At 49.9% G+C, this 22,187-nt stretch overlaps 1 long non-coding RNA gene across 4 annotated transcripts in view; it reads right to left on the bottom strand.

Moving 5' to 3' along the window:
• Positions 1-17,930: 17,930 nt before the first annotated feature.
• The window catches only part of LOC144104435 (uncharacterized), a 70,392-nt gene continuing 66,135 nt past the window's right edge, over positions 17,931-22,187 (bottom strand). For all 4 annotated transcript variants that reach the window (XR_013308527.1, XR_013308528.1, XR_013308530.1 and 1 more), the window contains one exon: positions 17,931-18,172. This is a non-coding gene — a long non-coding RNA (uncharacterized LOC144104435). The remainder of the gene's footprint in view (positions 18,173-22,187) is intronic.

The raw sequence follows: 22,187 nt of genomic DNA, 5'->3' as shown, positions 1-22,187 counted from the left end.
GACATCATCCAGCCATCGAAAAGCCCGTGGGCATCCCCTGTTGTCCTGGTGAAGAAAAAGGACGGAACCCTCCGTTTCTGCGTCGATTATCGTCGTCTGAACAAGATCACGAAGAAGGACGTATACCCCCCCCCCCCCCCCCACGGATAGACGACGCATTGGATCGGCTCTGCAACGCAAAATACTTCTCGTCGATGGACCTCAAGTCTGGCTATTGGCAAATAAAAGTCGACGAAAAAGATCGCGAAAAGACCGCCTTCATCACCCCAGACGGCCTCTACGAGTTCAAGGTTATGCCATTTGGACTGTGCTCGGCGCCTGCAACGTTCCAGCGCGTGATGGACACGGTTTTAGCAGGATTGAAGTGGCAGATCTGTCTCGTTTACTTGGATGACGTCGTTGTCTTCGCCCCAAATTTCGACGATCACCTTAGGCGACTTGCCACAGTACTAGAGGCCATCAAGTCATCAGGGTTCACTCTGAAGCCAGAAAAGTGCCGCTTCGCTTACAATGAGCTTCTGTTCCTAGGCCACATCAACAGCAAGTCTGGAGTCCACCCTGACCCTCAGAAGACAGCTGCCATCGCACAGTTCCCGCAGCCCATCGACAAGAAGGCAGTGCGTAGATTTCTTGGCATGTGTGCCTACTACAGGCGATTTTTCAAGGACTTTTCACGCATCGCTGAGCCGCTGACACAGCTCACTAAATGTGACGTCGAGTTCAAGTGGGAAACGCCGCAGGCCGACGCATTTCAAGAACTCAAACGATGCATGCAGTCGCCGCCCGTACTTGCGCACTTCGACGAGCACGCAGATACCGAAATCCACACTGACGCCAGTAGCCTAGGCCTCGGTGCCGTCCTAGTCCAGAGAAAAGATGGGCATGAACACGTGATAGCTTACGCTAGCCGGTCGTTATCAAAAGCGGAAGGCAATTTTCTACAACCGAAAAGGAATGCCCCGCCATCGTTTGGGCCACAGCGAAATTTCGCCCTTACCTATATGGCAGGCCAAAGTGGTCAGCGACCATCACGCATTGTGTTGGCTAGCTAACTTAAAGGACCCTTCAGGAGGGCTGGCACGGTGGAGCCTCAGACTACAAGAATACATCACTGCAACCTACAAGTCCGGACGAAAACACTCAGATGCCGATTGCCTATCACGCGCCCCCATTGACCCGCCGCCGCAAGATGACGAGGATTACGACGCCTACCTTGGAATAATAAGCGCGGAAGACTTCGCCGAACAGCAACGAGGAGACCCGGAGCTAAAAGCCCTAGTCGATTATTTGGAAGGGCACACCGACGTTGTCCATAGGGCATTTAAGCGTGGACTGTCTTCGTTCACGCTTCAAAACAACCTACTCGTGAAGAACTTCTCACCAGTCCGCGCCAACTATCTTCTTGGTGTTCCGTCGGCGCTGCGTCCAGAAGTACTGCACGCCCTACATGACGATCCGACCGCTGGGCACCTCGGTTTCTCCCGGACACTATCAAGGATACAAGAAAGATATTACTGGCCGCACCTAACCGCCGATGTCGCCCGTTACGTTAAGACATACCGAGACTGTCAGCGACGCAAGACACTACCGACAAGGCCAGCGGGATTACTACAGCCGATAAAGCCTCCTTACCGACCTTTTCAGCAGATCGGGATGGACTTGTTGGGACCGTTTCCGACATCAACTTCCGGAAATAAGTGGATCGTCGTGGCGACGGACTATCTCACCCGCTTCGCCGAAACTAAAGCTCTGCCGAAAGGCAGCGCAGCCGAAGTGGCGAAATTTTTCGTCGAGAACATCCTGCTGCGACATGGTGCTCCAGAAGTCCTCATCACCGACAGAGGAACGGCTTTTACAGCAGAGCTCACGCAAGCCATTCTGCCAGGACAACTGCCTACCACCCGCAGACGAATGGTCTCACGGAGCGCCTGAACAAGACCCTCGCCGACATGCTAGCAATGTACGTCGACGTCGAGCACAAGACATGGGATGTGGTCCTGCCGTACGTAACATTCGCTTACAACACGGTGGTGCAAGAAACAACACAGATCACGCCATTTAAGCTGGTTTACGGCAGGAACCCGACGACGACGCACGACGCCATGCTGCCGCACGTCACTGACGAGGAAAATCGACGTCGCTATCTATCTCCAGCGCGCCGAAGAAGCTCGACAGCTCGCCCGCCTATGTATCCAGAACCAGCAGCGTACCGACAGCCGACACTACAACCTGCGACGACGCTTCGTCGAGTACCAGCCCGGCGACCGGGTTTGGGTATGGACCCCGATACGCTGACGAGGACTCAGTGAGAAAATATTGCGACGCTATTTCGGACCTTACAAGGTCATTCGACGTATTGGCTCACTGGACTATGAGGTCGTGCCAGACGGCATTTCGCATTCACAGCTGCGCCGCGCACGATCTGAAGAGGTCCACGTGGTGCGCCTTAAACCCTTTTACGGAGCTGACGAACTTCCTTATTTTTGTTGTTTTCTTTGCTACGAGTGCTCTTCTTTATTTCGTTTGATTGCAGCATCGGGTCGATGCTTTTCAAGTGGGGGGGTAATGGCACGTGTCATTTATCTTTATCGGGCGACCACGTTTCGCAGCCTAACAAGTGTTATCGCACAGCGCGGGACGCGCCTGCATCTATCCGAAGTTTCTGGCAAGTCATCGATGCTTCTATTCGCTGTCTGTTGTAGACGAACCTTATGTTATCTGATTTCATCGCCTGACGCGAATGGCGTAGAACTTTGTGGAAGGCACGTAGGTCCCAACGATTAGTCTGGAACATTCGACGACTGCTATATAACAGCCGACGCGCTTGACCCGCGGAGATTTTCGACGATCGCCGACAATCCTGTGTGGCCGCCCGTTACGCTGCCCATCGCCTTCTGAGGCCCTGCTGCCTGTGCCCCGGCGCCCGGCCTGCTGCTGCCTCCAGGGCTTGGTGAAGATGGACCTTCCGCCGCCTGCGACGCGCCCCACAAAGGCGCAATGCTTCAACTTTAACGTACCGGTACCCGTGCCGGCGGACGACCTGATCGATGCCATCGAGGAGGTCGTCGGTGTCGGGGGCTGCAGTATTTGCAGCACCTCGGCGGAACTAAGTTCCTGGCAGCTGTCAGTTCGATGGCGCAAGCCACGAAAATGTTGGCCGCGGGCTCTCTGCTCGTGGCCGGTCATCAAGTGCCGCTGGTTCAGCTTGCTGCGCCAGTGGCGTTCGTAACGGTCCGGCGACCTCCACCAAGCGTGAGCGACGACGCGCTCGCAGCCGTCCTGAGCCCTTTGGCAAGGTCAGGGCAGTCACGGAACCCGTTTTCAAGTCAAGGAGCCACGTTCGCAGCGGCGCTCGTCTGGTGAAGCTCGACATGCAGCGGGCGCCACCGAATTTCATCACCTTCGCGGGTCACCGCGCTACGTTGGAATACCGTGGAATGAGGAAGGTGTGCGCCCGTTGCGGCGTGGAAGGTCACCTCGGTGCCGCCTGCACCGCCGCGCGCTGCGGCCGCTGTGCTGCGTACGGTCACGATGCGGACTCGTGCCAAGCAGCCTGCAAGCGGTGTGGCGGGAATCACGTCACGTCAGACTGCATCGCGCCGCGTTCCTACGCGGCCGCCCTCGCAGCTCCGAGGAGTACGCCGCAAGTCCCGCTCGGGGCAACCCCGGCTCCACGACGGAACGAAGTGGACAACCACCCTCGCTGAGGACTCGGGAGAGCCCAGGTCGCCTGGCAATCCATTGATTGACGAGACAGACCAAACTTCTACCGAAGGGGGTACGAAGGACTCTACGTCGTCAGATGGCCTGTCTGACCTGGAAAAACTGGAAGCTGCCTTGTTGCTCGCGCAGCCAACTCCATCTGAGAGACAGCAGAGCGCTACGGAGTCCGAGTTGGAGGCTCCTGAGGTAGCGGACATACCGAGGGTAACCAATGAGCCCCACAGCGCTAGCCCCGAAGCCCTGGCTCAGGTAAGCACCAGTGTCCCAAAGACGCAACGCCCGAGCCCCCGAAAGACTAGCGCCTGCCTGTCTCATAAGGGGCAAGAGCCCGATGAACCGAAGCGTCAGCGCTCCTCGTCGGACAGCGGTCCCTCTGCGACAGTTACCGCTGCCCCAAAGAAAAAAGTAAAAAAGACGGCGGAGATAGATTTCTCCGATAAGCGGCCATGGCTTCACCGAAGAATTTACCCGGCCGCCATACCTTCCTCGGCCCCGCCCTTATCGCGGCGGCCGCATTAGCGCCGCGCACCCGGCCAGCGCCGATAGCGACCTGCTCCCGTCGACACCAGCAAATTCCACGCGCCTTCGACGATGGACGTGATAACATGAAAGTAAGCTTTGAATGTGCATGCATTTTATTGCATTGTGCAGTTGATGCGCGCCCCGCCGCGGTGGCTCAGTGGTTAAGGCGCTCGACTACTGATCCGGAGTTCCCGGGTTCGAACCCGACCGCGGCGGCTGCACTTTTATGGAGGAAAAACGCTAAGGCGCCCGCGTACTGTGCGATGTCAGTGCACGTTAAAGATCCCCAGGTGGTCGAAATTATTCCGGAGCCCTCCACTACGGCACCTCTTCTTCCTTTCTTCTTTCACTCCCTCCTTTCTCCCTTCCCTTACGGCGCGGTTCAGGTGTCCAACGATATATGAGAGATACTGCACCATTTCCTTTCCCCCAAAAACCAATTATTATTATTATTATTGATCCGCACCATAGAAACAGGCGAATGCCCCACAGACGACGACCAGAGCTCGCCTGCAGGACACAATAGCAGCATCTGGGAAGGTGCAGACGGCGGTTTGCAGCTGCCTTCTGCAGCCCACGACAGCAGCAACTGTGAAGGCGCAGACAGCGGTTCGCAGCTGCCTTCTGGAGCTGCGGACCCTGTAGCCCACTCAAGTGGAGGTGCGCAGCACATGCAGCAAGCTGGGCAACGGCAGGCTGCACGAGCCCGCAAGAGGCCAGCCTCTGTTGATTTTGCTGCGCTGCTGGAGGAGCGAGGGGGCTCAGAAAGGATCTACGGGAAGCAAGGCAATAAGAATTTGATCTGCGGGAGCACCAGCTCCAAATGCAGGAGAAATTGTACGGCGCGATGACCAAATATTTTGAAAGCTCTAACAAAGAATGAGAAAAAATGAAATAAAGAACGTCGACCGTACAAAGTTTGCAAGGTATGATTTATTCAAAGAACAGTAACCAGTAGCATGGCTCACAGTGCATTATATAACACAGCGCAGCAGTGGTTGAAGGAACACAACAGGATTTAAGCATAGTTGTGCCTCATTAATTTGAACATGTTTCTTCCACAACGAAATTATACATAAAGCAAGTCATGCGTAACAATGAATCCCCAGGGAAACATTTTCCACAAAAACAAACACTTTATGGTTTAACTTTCCTTCTTTGCACTACGTAGTGGCCAACGTTAACACTGACAGTAGACTCAAACAAAACAGGATACTGAAGGTCATAATGTATGACCAGGTAACAAATATAAAGCAAAAACCCCGATGACACTTGGCAAAAAAAAAACCCACAGCACCAATTTAACGGAAAATAACTCCATTTTTCGGCATACATAAAAGAAGCGCGGCTAAGAAAAAAAGGGCATGAGAAATATTTGATACACTTGCGTAAGGGCTGCACCCCCGTACTAAACTCCCCTCCCTCCATAAAAGAAGTATATTTAGCACTGTAATAAAGGACATCTTGCAAAGCACTGAGTCGCAAACAACCAGCGGTACAGACCATAGGAAGTGGCCAGTCCAGAGCACACACGAGAGACAAGCGTTCTTCTTCTTCTCCTCAAGTAACATGGCACATACCTGAGGCGTCCGGCACTTTTCGTCGTCTTCTTCGTTAAGCACCAGGCTCTGAAGATGCTGGAGCCGAAGGCCAGTCTTACAATTTCCCCCAGGCGAAAAGGCGCCATCCTGGCGGCCTGGGGCGATGCGACGACGACAGGGTCGTAGTATTGTTTGAGGCGGGTCGTGTAGACAAATGCGCGGCCTCGGCAGCGATGATCAGGGAATGCGTAAGGGGTTCGATGGGGTAATCGACGGGGGATGTCTGCTTAATAATACGGCAGGATCACTGTTACTTGCTAACAAGTTTGGGGGAAAGGCCGGTACCTGAGGAGGGTACCCAGAGCCAGACCAAAGAGTCAGGAAGGTAAGCGGGAAGAGGTGCAGGGGGATCACGGGTGCTTTTCTGCTGATGCTGGGCGTGAGAAGTGAAGGACCGGGCAAGCTGTCGGCATTCTTCGGCATAAGTTGCGGCTTGAGAAAGAGCTGTAAATTCGGAAAAATCAGGGCGGTAAGGTAGAATGGTGTCCATTGTGCAAGAAGGCTCACAGCCGTACAGGAGAAAGTATGGAGAGAATCCAGTGGTGGCTTGAGCAGCGGAGTTATAAGCATATGTGACAAAAGGGAGAACACGGTCCCAGTTACAATAGTTGGAAGCAACATACATGGCCAGCATGTCGCCGAGGGCACGGTTAAAACGCTCCACCATGCCATTTGTCTGCGGATGGTAGGCAGAGGAGGTGCGGTGAACGGTGTTCCATTCCTGAAGGAGAGGTTCTACAACTTCAGAGAGGAAGGCCGGACCTCTAACCACTCAGCAACTCTTTGGGAGCACCATGGCGAAGAATGATGCGATGGAGAATAAAGGATGCAATGTCGTGGGCTGTAGCAGATATTAAACACGATGTTTCAGCTTAGCGTCTAAGGTGGTCAATGGCGACAATGATCCAGCGGTTGCCGGTTGATGTGCTGGGGAAAGGGCCGTAGAGGTCGATGCCAACACGCTCGAAGGGCTGCACTGGGCAAGGCAGCGGCTGCATAGGAGCGACGGGTAGGCGAGGTGGAATTTCTCGGCAGTGGCATATGGTGCAGGACTGAACGAACTGGCGAACATAACGGGACATCCCACACCAGTAGTACCGATGTCAAACGGGTGGTCTTCAAGAAGCGGGCATGGGCACACTGAGGATTATCGTGGTAGGGAGAGCAAATGAAGGAGCGCAGATGGGTTGGAATGACAAAATGCCACCTGCGACCATCCGGAAGGTACTTGCGGCGGTAAAGGAGCTCATCTCTGATGGTGAAATGGTGGGATTGACGCCGGAGAGCACGGGAAGGAGGTCGAGATGATTGGCCACAGAAGACATCTAGGAGGCAACTGACGCATGGGTCTTTGCATTGCTCGGAAGCCATATCAGCGAACTCAAACGTCAAAGAAGGCAGGGCGGATATACAAGGGACTGCCTCAAATGGCACAGGGGAACGTGACAGGGCATCAGCATCGGCATGTTTACGGCCGGAACGATAGACAACGCGAATGTCGTACTCTTGGAGTCGCAGAGCCCAGAGGGATCTTTCAGAGAGGACAACCAGCAGAGGGCATGGTGATCGGTGACAACATCAAAAGGATGGCTAAACACTCGTTCTCGGTGACAGAATAGTTAGTTTCAGCTTTTGTGAGTGTCCGGCTGGCGTAAGCGACAATGTATTCGTCGAAGCCTTGCTTGCACTGAGCGAGTACTTCACCGAGGCCGACGCCGCTGGCATCGGTGAGGAATTCTGTCAGGGAACGAGAATTGAAATGATGCAGAATTGGTGGAGTGGTCAGGAGGTGACGGAGTGTCGTAAACACTTCATCACAGGCTGGCGACCAGGCCGAAAGGTCGTGGCCGGAAAGCAGCTTGGCCAGGGGGTTGATTATAGTGGCGAAACTGCGGACAAAGCGGCGGAAGTAGGAGCAGAGGCCGACGAAGCTGCGGAGGCCTTTAATAGAAGTGGGCTTCGGAAATTCTGCCACAGCTCCCAACTTGGCCGGGTCCGGGAGAATGTCATCCTTCGACACGACATGCCCGAGAATGGGGAGCTGCCGAGCTCAGAAGCGGCACTTTCTTAAATTGAGTTGAAGGCCAGCGTCGGCCAGGCAGTGAAAAACAGTCTCAAGGCACTGGAGGTGAGACGGTAAATCTGGAGAAAAGATCACGTCGTCTAGGTAACAAAGGCATGCGTGCCATTTAAGCCCTCGGAGCAGGTTGCCCATCATGCGCTCGAATGTGGCGGGTGCATTGCAAAGGCCGAAGGGCATGACAGTAAATTCATAGGGTCCGTCGGGTGTGACGAATGCAATTTTTGGGCGATCGGCCTCTGCCACCGGCACTTGCCAGTAACCGGAGTGCAAGTCTAATGAAGAAAAGAGCTCAGCGCCCTGCAGGCAGTCGAGGGCGTCGTCGATACGGGGAAGAGGGTAAATGTCCTTTCATCCTTTCGTGTAACCTTGTTCAGATGATGGTATTCGACGCTTAACCGGATAGAACCGTCTTTTTTCTTGACCAGGACCACCGGCTATCCCCGCGGGCTGTGCGACAGCTGTATCACGGTGGTTGCGCGGCCCAAGGAAGGTTGCTGGCAGTCAAACGAAGCTTGAAAACGGTGCAGGACAGCGACAAGCTGGCCTCGTTGGGTAGACGTCAGGGCGGCGTCGATGGAACGGCGAAAAATGTCGACGGAAGACTGATTGGTGATGGGAACAGGCGTAATGGCGCTGACGTGAAGGCCGGCCGTGCAATCGACGAGGGGGTATATTGAGGCGGGATCTAGAAAGGCGACACTACCAAGCGATTGGCCACGGAGTAAAGTGGTAGGGCAGGAGAACGGGTTGGCCACATAAATAGCGCTTGTCAGCATGGAATGAGGCAGCAAAACAGATTTCTGGTCAGCGCACCGTAAAGAGGGTGAATAAGTGACACTTGCATCGGAGAGAGCAGCACAAGAAGGAGGCACCAGCACCAAAGAGAAAGGTGGAACGTCTGTGTCCTCTGAGCGCCAGCCTCTGAAGGTGCTGGAGCCGAAGGCTAGTCTTACAGCGCTACTTACACTACTGAGAAAGATATGGGAGAGGCCATTCTCGTGCAGAGGCAGCAGTCAGGCTGCTGATAATGATAGTGGTTGAACTCAGGGCATCCTGACAGCTTGATCAATGATTTAGGGGCTACAGGAAATACATGCACCAATGAAGGATAGAGAATGCTTGAGGTTAGCATATACACACAAGGGGCCTGACAACATGTTAATGTATCCTGTCTCTCCTCGTTAGACTAATGAGCGCACACATGTTCACATCTCTCCTCCAAACACACATACACAAGGGTGCTTACAGCATTTCGATCTCTCCTTCGTAGACTGAAGCATACACTGATATTCATATCTTCACACACACTGACGACTGAGGAGCACACACACACACACTAGCACAGGCTACTACCACCTGCACAATAACACCACCACCATTGACGAGAGAAAAAGCCGCAGCAGTGGCTCAATGGTTATGGTGCTCGGCTGCTGATCCAAAAGACGTGGGTTCGATACCAGCCATTGTGGTCGCATATTGATGGTAGCAGAACGCTAGAGGCCCATGTACTTTGACGGCAGATGCTGCAGCAGTGCAGTGCTCCTTCACTCCATCACGCACCGCAGATCCTGCAACTTTTGTGGCTGATAATACATACAAACTGCTCGGGAAAACATGTTGAAGAGTATTGAGAAAAAATGTTTTGTTTGGGGCCCAACATTCACTGCTGCCGATAAAATTCCACAACTGCTTCCCAAACAGCTTGTCCAGTACCCAGTATGACATCAGTAGAGTGCGCTGGTTGCTCAAAAACCATGCCACTGGCCTCGGCCTCAGCATGCCACTGTGGTAGCACCTCATCTCTGAAATACTCGCACACGTTGTGCAAGATACAACGTATAGCCAGCCGAGCATTTCCAACGGTGCACTCCATGCGCTTCATAACAAAGCGAAACCTCGCCTTCAGCCTGCCAAATGCGTTCTCCACTACTCGCCTGGACTTTGACAGCTGGTAGTTGAATGTCTTTTTTGCCTCGTTGAGCTGCCCTCGGTGGCTGAATGGCTTGATTAAATTTGGAGTGAGGGGGAATGCCTGATCACAGAGAATGAGCGGTGGCACTGCTGTGCCACTGATTATGGCAACCGGTGACTGCAGGAGTGGTCCCCCAACGATGCCTGACAGGCTTGACCTGTGGTAGGCGTATGAGTCATGGCAGCGTCCTGGCCAGCCAACACTGATAAACATGAACCGGTAGCGGAGGTCAAGCAGAGCCAGGAGGATTATGCTGTACCTGTAGAGTTTTGGCACAAGTGAACATGTGACACAAACACTGCACAGATACCACAACTCTATACGGCCAATACAGCTGGGGACGGGGAATGTCATCAAGGCAAGACATTAGCTCCCCTTTCTTTCCATTAAAAATGGTTCACACAGCACAAAAACGACCCCCAACCTTCTTTACTCCACAGTGACTGGAAGGGAAAAGCCACTGCGTTCTTCAGTTCTATCCGACTACAGGAGTAAAGTAGCTGAACTGAAAGCACTCAGGAGGCTATAAGGATGGCTGATTTTACTTGCCCTCTCGGCTTTTATACCACTGGGATTAGCGGCAATCAATCACGGCTTTTATTTAGGTACCCAGTAGGAAGGTGCAAGGAATAAAAGTTTGCCGCTGCTGCATATTCAATCGCAGTCTCGAAAAAGAAATGTCATATATGAAATTATATGAAACGTGACGAAATTATGAAAGTGCTTACCATCCTTTGTAATTCATGTAGTCGCTGGCGTGTTCTTCCAGTGGCGACACAGGGAAGTGACACCCATCCAGGGCACCCACTGCGTGCGGAAATGCAGACACGGTAAAGAACTCTTGCATGTGCTCTTCCATGCCTTGTGCAGTCGGCATCCGGATCCAGTCGGCATCCAAAACCTCCACCTCCACCAGACAGAACTCGTGAAATATTGCGTTCACCGACAACCGCCCGACACCGAAAACGAGGGCGACAGTCCTGTCTTCTGCTGAGGAGCATAGCTTGAAAAGCCCGATGGCAACTCGCTTCCCAACCGGTGTAGCTTCGCGCATATTCGTGTCTATGCGTTGCAGCATCCGTCGGCACTTATCGGCTGTATACCGAAAAGTAGCGCGAGTCACGCGGAAGTGCCTTTTAAACTCCAGCTCGCTGAGCTGGGGCACAATGATTTCGTACCACCCTTCGATGCGAGGGAGCATCCATGTACTCCATTCAACTCTCCTTGCAGCTATGGCAGCTCCGATGACCACACCTTTAAAAAAAATGCAGTTGCTTTCAATTTCATCGGCTTCGGCTTTTGCCGCTTCTATTTCAGAGTCGAGCTGCATGATAGCAGCCATCCCTAACGCTATCTGAACGCCTTCGTCGTCGCTCATGCTCAGAAATTTGCAGATGTGATACACGCAGAGCAAACGACACACGCAGGAGATGAAGCCCAATGTAGTCAACAGACCGCACACAAAAAATGGCCGGCCTCTGGGCTTGGGCTTCTGTTCGAACAGAGGAGTTTAGTAATGAATAAAGAATAAAATTTATTAAAAAAGACAGAACTTTTAAAATTATCAATTTTATAATGAACTGCAATTGTACAAATTAATTGCTGGTGCTATATTTTTTAAAGCAAAACTTGACGGCAGCAGCGCCCCTGTAGCTTGGCGGCAGGATACTGAAGCTTTCGAATGCGTTTGGAATAGCCGTGTAGCACCGTGCGGGTCAGTCCACTGCGAATGCCATTCCAAGTTTCGAATGCCGTTCGACCCGAATGTCATTTCAACATACCCGTGTAGCACAGGTATAAGACCTCACTTACTGAACAGCCCTGACAGGGGAAAGGTCTTTCTCTGCAGTCAGGTTCAGCAGGCCTTTCTCTGTCCACATAGGGCGCTTGAACACAACCCCAAATGATGAAGCAGTCAATCGATGGACGCGGGCTCTCTTCCACATCTCGCTGCCAGACTGCTGCCTCGTGTTCTTTTTGAGATCGATGGCCTCCTGCAAACCCTAGAAAGAAAACGCATTTTAGGTAGTTATTGATATGACAGCTGTTCACCTGTATAACCTCTCACCTCAGACTTACTTATATTGCCAAATTATGCATATTTTTAGCGCAACCAGGACAGGGACGCAAAGAACAGACAAACACGACCGCTCGTGTTTGTCTCTTTTCTTTCTGTCCCTGTCCTGGTTGCGCTAAAAATATGTATAATTTGTCACAAATCCAATTAGCGCAACATTTAACTCTCTTAAAGTATATTATATTGGCAGTGCTGTTTGCTATGGCTCTACCACTTTGTGTATATAGCTTAAAAAGTTCTCAAAAAAAGGGACAACTTTTTCAGGCCCATATTGCGCAAAGTGGTCTAGCAATCACACACCGAACTTTTTCTCACCACCGAAGCAGTAGCCTGTACAAACAATTCGTTCAATATCTAAGTGACTATAATGATGCTGAAGTCAAAGTTGCTGCTCTGCAACTGAAATAATGAAATCGTTATAATGGACACCTGCTACTTAAACTACCAGCTGCTAGTTGTTGCTTTTTGTGTGTTTCTGTCATTCATGGGTGACCATCTATTTTTATTTCTTTCAGCAGTTACGAAACAGACTGCTGTGCGGTTTGGGGCACCTAGGTTTTCAACATGGAAGGTATGAAAGAAACAGCACGACACGGAAGCCACACTATAGTCGGATACAACTCAAGAAAAAAAGCGGCACTTCCCCTCAAGTGAACCCCCCCCCCCCAACACAAGCCAATGGTGTCAACTAATTTTCATTGCGCCGCGGCCAGTCCAATTAAGTTATTGTTAACTGCCTTCCATCTGCCACTTGTTGCGATGACATTGAGGGAATGCCAAATAGAGCGTCTTTGGCCTCATTGAGTCATGCACGAGGTGGATCAGCAGGCCATTTACTCGATTATCTCCAGCCTCCAGGTAAAACAAGCACATACCTTAAGAATGGTTGCTTCAGCGGCACAGAAATCCCCATCTTGTAGATGCCACTTGCGACACGACTCAAACAGCCGTGGTGGAGTCGGCATTTCTGCAGTGCCAGCATTTGTGCACACTATTTCTGGTGCCACATGAACTAGAAATCCATGTGGCACGAGAGGCATCAAATACTGCAAAGGACTGCCAATTGGTGTCGGCCCAATTTTTGAAGTCGTTTCAACGAGTTGAGTGCTTTCAAGGCGTCTTGAAAATGGCGAAGGACACAGTTCACCAATGCTTGCCCCAAGTGTCCTTATACTTAAAGAAAGGTCTCAAATGGCTGGGCGTGCTGTCTTGCATCATAAAACCTGGTGCTGATCGGCTTTGAGAGGCCACCTTGTCGCACACTCCTCCAGTCCACAAACTCCAAAGTTAGCGGTGCAAGTGGGCTCCTACGAGGGCGCCTCCACTGCTGTGGCAGCTCGGTACACGCTACCTCTGGTGGAGGTTCCTTATAGCCATTGCTCTTAAGTAGCAACACTAGCTTTAATGCGGCTACACACTCCACAAGCACCAGCTGGGCAACCGCATCTTGCAGACGCCACTGATCCGCAGCTTTTCAAAGGCACACCTCATAGGGCTTTGATGCCTTCTTCTGGCTCTGAAAACAAGTGCACTTGACATGCACCTCATCAGGCCTGCAAATAAATGGAAAAATTTCATGTCAACCTCTTAGAGGAATTTTTGACCCCTGCATACTGATATGTTTTTTGTACACTTTCCATTATAGCTCCATGCAACCTATTTGGTGAACTATAGACATGCCAAACAATTACATTCGCTTGAAACTGCATTATGATGACATGTGGAGCTCACAATCTATTGTTTTTTTATTTTTTCAGGTACTAGTATACTATGGTGCTCCTGCTACTCCTGTATGGCAGCAACATGAATATACGTTTGTAGCAAGGGCCTCGTTCGCCAGACAGCATGAAACACGCTCTGAGCGTGCAGGTTCACCACAGACTTGATTCTCGACAAAGGAAAACTAATTCTAAAGGATGTGCGGAGTCAAAGAAAGAGAGATATATATCTCAAAGGGCAAAGCGGCGAGAGGTTTATGCTGCAGCGCGCCTCCCGTGACCGACGAGCGGCGCAGATGGGCGAGGCGCCTTGAGTTAACAAACACACGGCACCGGCGTGTAGCGTCGCTTCCCCCTTGCTCCCTCTACACGCTTGTTCCAAGAGAACAGAGAGCAGCCCACGGAGCACGCTTCAGTCATTGGCGCAGAACACTATACTGACACAGGCTTGTCTAGAGTGCCCGAACTAAAGCCCGCGAAGCAAGAGACGAGAAATTTAAAAACGCGTTTTCGCGGGTAATCCCAGCACGCAATCACTGCACAGCTGGGGCAAGATTTCTGGTTACTTCTGTAGCACACTGATCCTGAGCTCTCTAATCAACATGACTTCAGACAACATTAATTACGAGGTCGCGTTCGTATTGCCTTTTCGCCCAACATGACGCCCGAGTTCAAGTCTGTGCATTAAAAGTTGTTAAACACACTACGCTTATATTGTTCCTAGTGAGGAGACATATATGCTGCGGTTAGCAACTAAATTTAAATGTGTTCTCTGCCACTGACGTGCAGCGCGGACGCACTTCAGTGGTATGCACGGACGTAGCAGAAGCACCGCGAACGCGAATTTTTGCAAGTCCGCAAGAGAGGCACTAATACTGTACCTGCAGGATGACACGGCAACGCACACTGTCGACGGATCGCAGTAAGTCTCACATACCAGCTTGTAGCTTCGCTGAGAGGCGGCCGGACGGACCACGTACACTGTGGGCATCACAATAGGAGTCCACAAGCCTTTCCGAAAATCCACCCGGGATGATGGTCAGGTCCTTCGACCCCCGCAAATTTTCTGACATTGCTTTCACAAATGGAACCCAAGTATTGTAGACGCCACAAGGTGCAAACTGGTGAAACGCTGAGCAGAGCACCTGTGCGTCTTCTAGGTGCCCAAAATATGGCGAAGGCGCCGACGGAAGTTGCTGATGATGATGCCTGCCAAGTTGCCAGACTGAATTTTCTAAAGGGTCTATTGTCTCACATCTCGCCAATTACAATTTCTGCAGACTCTAAAAAGGAGATTATTGAAAGAACAAAAAAAAGCCAACTATGTGTTCAAAAACGCTTTGATATTAGAGACACTGATGATGAAGAACCTCAACAGGTAATGTTATCCTAGTTATTTTTGGTGAAAGTCATGGCATATTGAAGCTTCTTTTTAAATTTTTTCCCAGCCTAATGTTTTTGTTATTCCTACACAGTGCGCAAAACCGCTGAAAAAGCGAAAGGAAACTGGGGATAAATATGACCTCCTGGCTTGCATTGAAAGAAAAAGAATGAAAACTAAGGCGAAAGACAGGCAGCATGGGGAAGAACAAGAATCACAACAGCTGAATTGTGGCCTCCAGGAAACCATCATTGCTCTGAATGGTATGAATTTGCACTTTCAGATGCCCAGCTTGCATTTGATGTGCAAGAGCCGCAGTTGCATGTTTTTTGGCTGTTATTTTCTTTCTCATTAATGTTCTCAATTTTCGACCTTGTTTATGATCTGTTATAACTATTTTTTCTTCAATTATAGCAGAGGCTGGTTACAGTAGAACCAGTGTAAAGGAAATAAATGGTCAAAACTCCAGCCAAGCACAGCGGGGCACCAACCCAGCAGAGTTGCGCCTGAGCCCAGCAGAGTTGTGCCTAAAGCCCCAACTCGATGGACACATCCTATGCGTACCGGCGGAGCGCCTATGCGCACGAGCCTACGCGTATCCTGTCTGCGCATGCGAAAAGCACGACGCGCGCGCAGGTGCCCGCGTTAGCTAGATGTCTGTGCCTGTAAGGCCCTGGTGGTGCGCTGGCGCACGCGCCGGAAGTGGCTCGCTGGTTTGTGGTTAATGAGAGGGCAGAGTTCTTGCAATATCTGGAATGAGCCTCTGTGGCGCGCCGACTGATTTCTTTTTCTCAACGAACTGTGACATAGCCCCCTGTGCAAACATGTCGCACCTAATCACAGCTTTAGAGAGGCGCCGCTCGCTGTGGCTGGCCAGCTACTAGTAGCATAAAAATAAACTCGTTACGGCAGCGTCCTGGAAAGATGTGGCGGCAGAAATAATGCCGGGAACACCATGTGAAGGTAAGCAGGCACATTGCTCATGACAAGCACTTCACGATTGAAATGTGCTTGAAACTCGGGTTTCAATTACGCAGAGAACGTTCACCACATACAGAAGTGGTTGAAATCTCTCTGCGATAAGTTCCGCCGGATTTTCATGGCGGACCAGCATGCCAAAAAGAGCGGTGCTGACGCCGAGGGCACGGAGGCCAGCGAAGTCGGTTGGGCCTATTACGAACAAATGATGTTTCTAAAGGACACCATGACCACCAGGCCATAAGTTCACCGATATTTTTGTTGCCTTAACGAAATTCTCGAGAAACGGAATAAATGTAGTGCCTTGGTTTTGCTGTGGCAGCAATCGGTGCATGCATGAAACAGGAGCTGCTTGACTAGACACGATTGCAAGGCATTTGCCCAAAATGCAATTACATCCGACGGTAACGTGATCGTATTACCACTTCAACTGCACCTACTAAGAATGCCTGAATTTTTTGTATTTGATGCAAGATGTGTTGGAAGGAAATGCTTCATGCATGTTATGGTTATGTGCCGCAAGCTGCCGTGAGCTTGCTATTGTCGATCACTCCAGGTTACAACTGCGACGTGAAGTGTACTGCAAGTGTGCCTACTGCTGCTGATCTCGTGCTCGGCAAGCAGAAGGCTTAGCCGCCGGTTAACGACAGCGAGTTAATTTGAAGTGTATGAAAATCGTGCACCTCAGATGCACTTCAAGTTGATATGCTTCCATTTGCTCGGCCCTTCGGAAGCAATCGTGTGGGAGGAGACAGGTGGGACAAATATCATCTGCTGTATATTATGTGTTGTTTAGTGGCTTCTTTTTTCATGGAAGCATTTGGCATTGTTGTCTTATACCCTAGCATTTAAGGGCGCTTACATTACACGTGCAGTTCTGTTACTGTTTAGATACATTCTCCCCTTGAGTGCCTGTTTCCTTAATACCCATGAGGAATAGATTCCAAAAGACTATATGCTTTTTTTGATGTTGTACATGCAGTTGTGTTGCGAATCTATCACTGAGAAACAGGTTGTTAAGATGAGTAGTTGTGTGGTTTCCGTGCAATAAAACTGTGAAAGTGCTCGAAATGTGTCTAAATGTTTGCTTACTGACCACCGGTCACGCTTCTTTCACTACTCTCTTGCCCATTTTTTATTTTTGTTGTCTTCAGAAATATCCCTGCACCACTTTTATCATCTCGGCAACTTTTATGCATAGCACCATGAGGTAATAATGAGAAACGGGGCAGATCATTGCTTAGGCCAGAAATTACACAAAAAGTGTGAGCACAGCTTTCAAAGTCGGTACATCACAACCTTCCGAGGAGCCAGTGGCAGATAATGTGTTGCACTGCTCAACTCACTCCCGCATACTGCAAGCGTAGGTGCATTTGGGGAGGCCCGCTTGAACAATGATGCAGCTGCAGATATGTATCTTGCTTTGGCCTGTCTGAATTAAAACTTTAAAGTCAGCAAAATTATCCTCTCTAGCTCTCTGTGCCATTTATGCATAATTGCTTAACCTGACCTTTAAAAATAGATCTGTACCAACCAGGCATACACCATGCCATTCTCTCTACAAGAATTCTTACCTACCCAGATTCTAGGTCATGATGTGGAATGACAGATGGCTGAAATTATTCGAGCTATCATTTGTATTTTGTAACCATTACGTGGTTACGGGAATTGACATTAACAATATGCACAAGAAAATCATTACGCAAGACACATTAGGTGACAGTATGAGGAACTCGACGACCATAGGGTCAGTCTGTTCTGCAAAGAGAACAATATGACCTAAATATGATGGGTGGAAGTAATAAGCCTTTTTATGCGTATATGAAAACCTTCTTTTAAACAGTGACTTGCAACACACACATTTATGATACATATAAATGTTCACTTTTATATACAAGACCTCAGGCAACTACAACAGCCAAGCGCAGGCAGCCACCATGTCGGCGCAGCAAGACAGCTGCCCAGCACAGGAGATGGTTGCGGAGAGTGTCTGTGATGGACCGGCTGCAGGCATCGCTGGACTCTTCTGCATCGAGCCAGTCGGTCCAGTCTCCACAGGCATTCATAGACTTGTGCGCAGTCGCAGTCCTCCGCGCCAGCATCAGCTCAGCCTGCACCTGGGAAACGACACAAGCGGAAGCGTGACGCACAAGATGAAGCACTAGTTGGGCATGTCGAAAGACTCATGCAAGCTTTGAGTACTTGCGAAAAGCTCAACACCCGTGAGGTGGAGGACGAGTGTGAACTATTCGCACTCACATTAGCAAAAAAAATGAGACATATTCCAGCAGAACGGCACACAGAGCTACAAATAAAGCTACTGGAAGTGTGCTAAACTTTCAAATGAAGCTGCATTGTCTAGCGTCTTTCTTTTGGTTCTAAATTGTGGTTGAAATGTGGTACCGAAGCTCTGTCACATCAATGCCAAAATGTAGCATAGTGGGCAAGAAATTTTTGCTACGGATATCTGCTCGGTTACGTGCCTGACACACACTACAATGCTGAAAAGTGTAGGCAACTCCTGTGCCCCTGAGGAAAGACAATTTGTAACCTGCAGTACAGAGGCAGTGCTCTGAATGCCAAAAATACATTACAAGCAAATAGGCAAGAATCTGTTGTGCAATTCCTACAAAATCTTGCAGGGACTCCACGGTGACACAAAATGACTGCAGGTGCGACGGATATGTTAGGATGCATGCATTCCGGGCTGAGAAGCTCATTGATATCCTGAATTATTTAATGTAAGCTGTGCTGTAAAGTACGCATAAAATGAAATTCCTTCATTGTTTTTGTAAAAGAGTAGACACAAACACAAAAAAATTACTTTCCAAAGCGCTCTGTGGAAAGGAACCAGCAGCATTCTAGTAACTCGGAGCAAGGAGAGACGGCGCATGAAAATAGTGCCCTACCCTCATCTCGCAGGCACCCGCATGCTTGCTTTTCTCTGCTGAGAGCGTGGCACCTTCGAGTAAGTCACTGATATTTTCTTTGTTTGTGTGTAATTTGATCAGGAAAAAGAACTGTGTGGCTGCAGAATGAAAAAGTGCTTGGTGCTGTTCTGCAACAGTGGAAATAAGTCGTGCGAGTATTCCCTTTTCAAGCCGCCGGATGATGAAGCGAGACTGGAAGCGTGGAGGTGGGCGATACTGCGCAAGGACAGAGTGCTTCAGAGGACTGACCGGGTGTGTGAGAGACACTTTATGCCACGTTTCATTTTAAAGACTCGGTCTGCTGAAATTGATGGCCATGTGCTCATGTCGGGTAAGAGAGGGCGGGCCACGTGAAAGGTGCGGTGCCAACTATTCTCAAAGGGGAACCAAAGTATTTGTCGAAGAAAGTAGAGCCCTCAGAAGCTCATTAAGCAACAGGCTCGTTCTGTTGCTTCCTGCTCAACTGTTGTGCAGTATAGCGGCTCTTGCGATGTTGAATCGGTGCGCAATGACGCAACGGCAATGACTGACCGCACTGGCACAAGCGTTGTTGACAAAAGCGACTGAGAAGCAGCGAACACGGTCATGGATCAAAACAAGATGCTGTTTGAAATGAAATACTGTTCAACTCTGCTGCGAGAATGACTCTTCCTGGATCATCGTGGGAGGTTCATTGAATCGATGCCCAGGGAATCAAGGACATTGTGTTCAACAACAAGCACAGTGATGAGTCCAGTGTCGTGTTTGCAAAGAAGTCGCTGCACGTTAAAAGCAACATGACAGTTCAAGTATGTTTTGGGTAACCCGGCTGCATGTGGTACAGTTGGGATCAGTTCATTTGCCAGTTCAGTTTCCGAAGTAGACACAATGTTAACTGCTGCTAGTAGCTTGGCTGTTTGTTGTGGAGGATCTATTTTGAAAAGTTTCTCTTCTGTGCTACCCAGTGCGCCTTTGCTGATTGTCAAGGAAAATGCAGGCACAATATGTGCCCATTGGTGATGTCTGAAGGCGGTATATGTTGGCTATGCAGTACTCTAACAGATACTCTGAGGATACATGCTGACTGACAAGCTATGAGATCTAAGCAAAAACGCCATTTGAAATGCTTAGCTGTGTCAGCACTGCGCACAGTTGCATTGGCTGCCCAGCAGCAGACTTGAAGCCTTGCACCTTACGAGAGTTAAGCTGCAACGCTCACGAGCAAGACTTGTGAAGTGTAATAAGCTTCTGACAAACCAGCTTGAGGGAGGCAAGAAGGAAATGGTGAAGTGACAAGACAAAGACGTCACAGAAAAGTTGCAAGCTCTTGATGTGCCACCAGCACAGCTACTTTTTTTAAGCTACTTTTTTTCTGCTGCCAAGTGCACAACCAAAGAAAACAAAAGATATACAGACGACTGGCTCCTACTGTGCCTAATCCTCAATATACGAAGCCTTGCTAAATATACTTTCTCGCGAGGTAGTAACATATTACCGCTTCCCTGTGTGTCCACAATAAGGAAGTACACAAGTATCATTGACATATACAGTTTTATTCACGCAGAGGTGCACCTCGACTTTATAATGCAAAGCCAACTGTCGAGTTTACGCTTTTTCTAAATGACATATTTGATGCCCTGAACCGCCACTGTATAGCAGAAGGCTGCACTATCGGATACAAGGACTTTGTAGTAATTGAGAGTTCCTCCAGGTGGCTAGACAAGTGGGAATACGAAGTTGTTCCCATTGGAGACATTCCCGCGGAATCTCCTGACCCAGTCAACTGCAGAGAGATTGCTAGTGACATTAAAGTCAGTTCAAGAGCTGTCCGCTTACCTCCTGACGGAATGCGAGTTCAAATATATTCTCGCAGCTAAGATGAAACAAAAGACCCTTTGGAATGCTTCTTTGGAATAATAAGGCAAGCAGGAGGCCAAAATAAACACCCGACATTTGCGACGTTTTTGCAGCTTTGCCGAATGCTTTCACTGCATTCTTTGCTGAAGCCACCACAATTTGGGAACTGCACAGCTGCTGAAAGCAGCCAATCTGCTTTTGTGACTTTGGCTGACTTTAGAGGTATATGCAAAAGTTCAGCTGTAGAATGGCCAAAAAAGGTGAAAGAACTAAGACATAAACTGCATGGTGTGATAGCGAAGGAAGCTGCAGTTGCTGCCTTTTGGCCCCGACATATACGCCGATTTCAAGAAGGGCCTGACGGCATATTTAGCCTTGGAGCTCCCGCCGACTCTCTGCACTCCTATTTTGGACTGAGATGCAGCACCGCCATGCAACTCATGACCACTGGCTGAATCGCCCCCTCATGGCTGCTTCGGCTTTCCCTCCGCCCGCTCCTACGTTGTCGCCCCTCCCCACACCGTTCTCTCCACTATCGCCGCCACCGTATGTGCCCCTACCCATGGTTCGGCAAGTGCAACGCAAGCATTCGTCGGTCTCTTGCAAACCTTCTCCACCAGCTGCTTCAAACTACACTCCGATCTCTCTCAAGTTTGCTATTTGAGGTCTCGGCTAGCCGCGGCTGGTGAGCCTGTGGAGTGGGCTGTCGACGTTGCTGGCCAGGCCAGCAGTTGCCGAAAGCATTCTGTGTGGCGCGAGCGAGATCTTCATCAGCGTCACTAGCGATGCCAGTGCCATTACAATATATTTGAGCACAATTACTGTAATAAAACTGTTGTTGACTGCATTATTTATTATGTTACTGGATTCGTAACAAGGAAGCTAGTCAATCAAACAGTGCTTTGTTTGCAAAGAAGCACTTGAAAGACACAAAAGCATCTCAAGAGCAGCTGAAGCTGACCTTGCTAACTGCAAGACGAGAGGGAGGCTAAAGCATCCAAATGCACACCTTTTCCAGCTTTTCAGACATACTTGTTCCAGACATACATGTTTGCATATGGGAAACAAGGTCCCATGAAGATGTTTTGCCCAAGACAGCACATCCCTTCTTGGTGGTACGCAAAGCCTTTGGTACATCAATTTCTCTTATCATTGCTAGATGTCATTACAGCACTTGACAACACACTGCAAAGTAGGTCTTATAGCACAGATAAAACAGCACGGAGTTGCTTTGTCAAGACAGGCGGAGGCTTGTCATTAAGCAGCCTTAATGTCGAAACAATCTGCTGATCATGTGCAGTTTGCCTTGTAGTACCTGCTCCCGGAATTGGGAGGGCACATGATGGCCACGTGCTTCCCGTCGACT

This window comes from Amblyomma americanum, chromosome 9, assembly GCF_052857255.1.
Source record: "Amblyomma americanum isolate KBUSLIRL-KWMA chromosome 9, ASM5285725v1, whole genome shotgun sequence".
NCBI classification, from domain to species: domain Eukaryota; kingdom Metazoa; phylum Arthropoda; class Arachnida; order Ixodida; family Ixodidae; genus Amblyomma; species Amblyomma americanum.
This window is presented reverse-complemented; position numbering and strand designations above follow the sequence as displayed.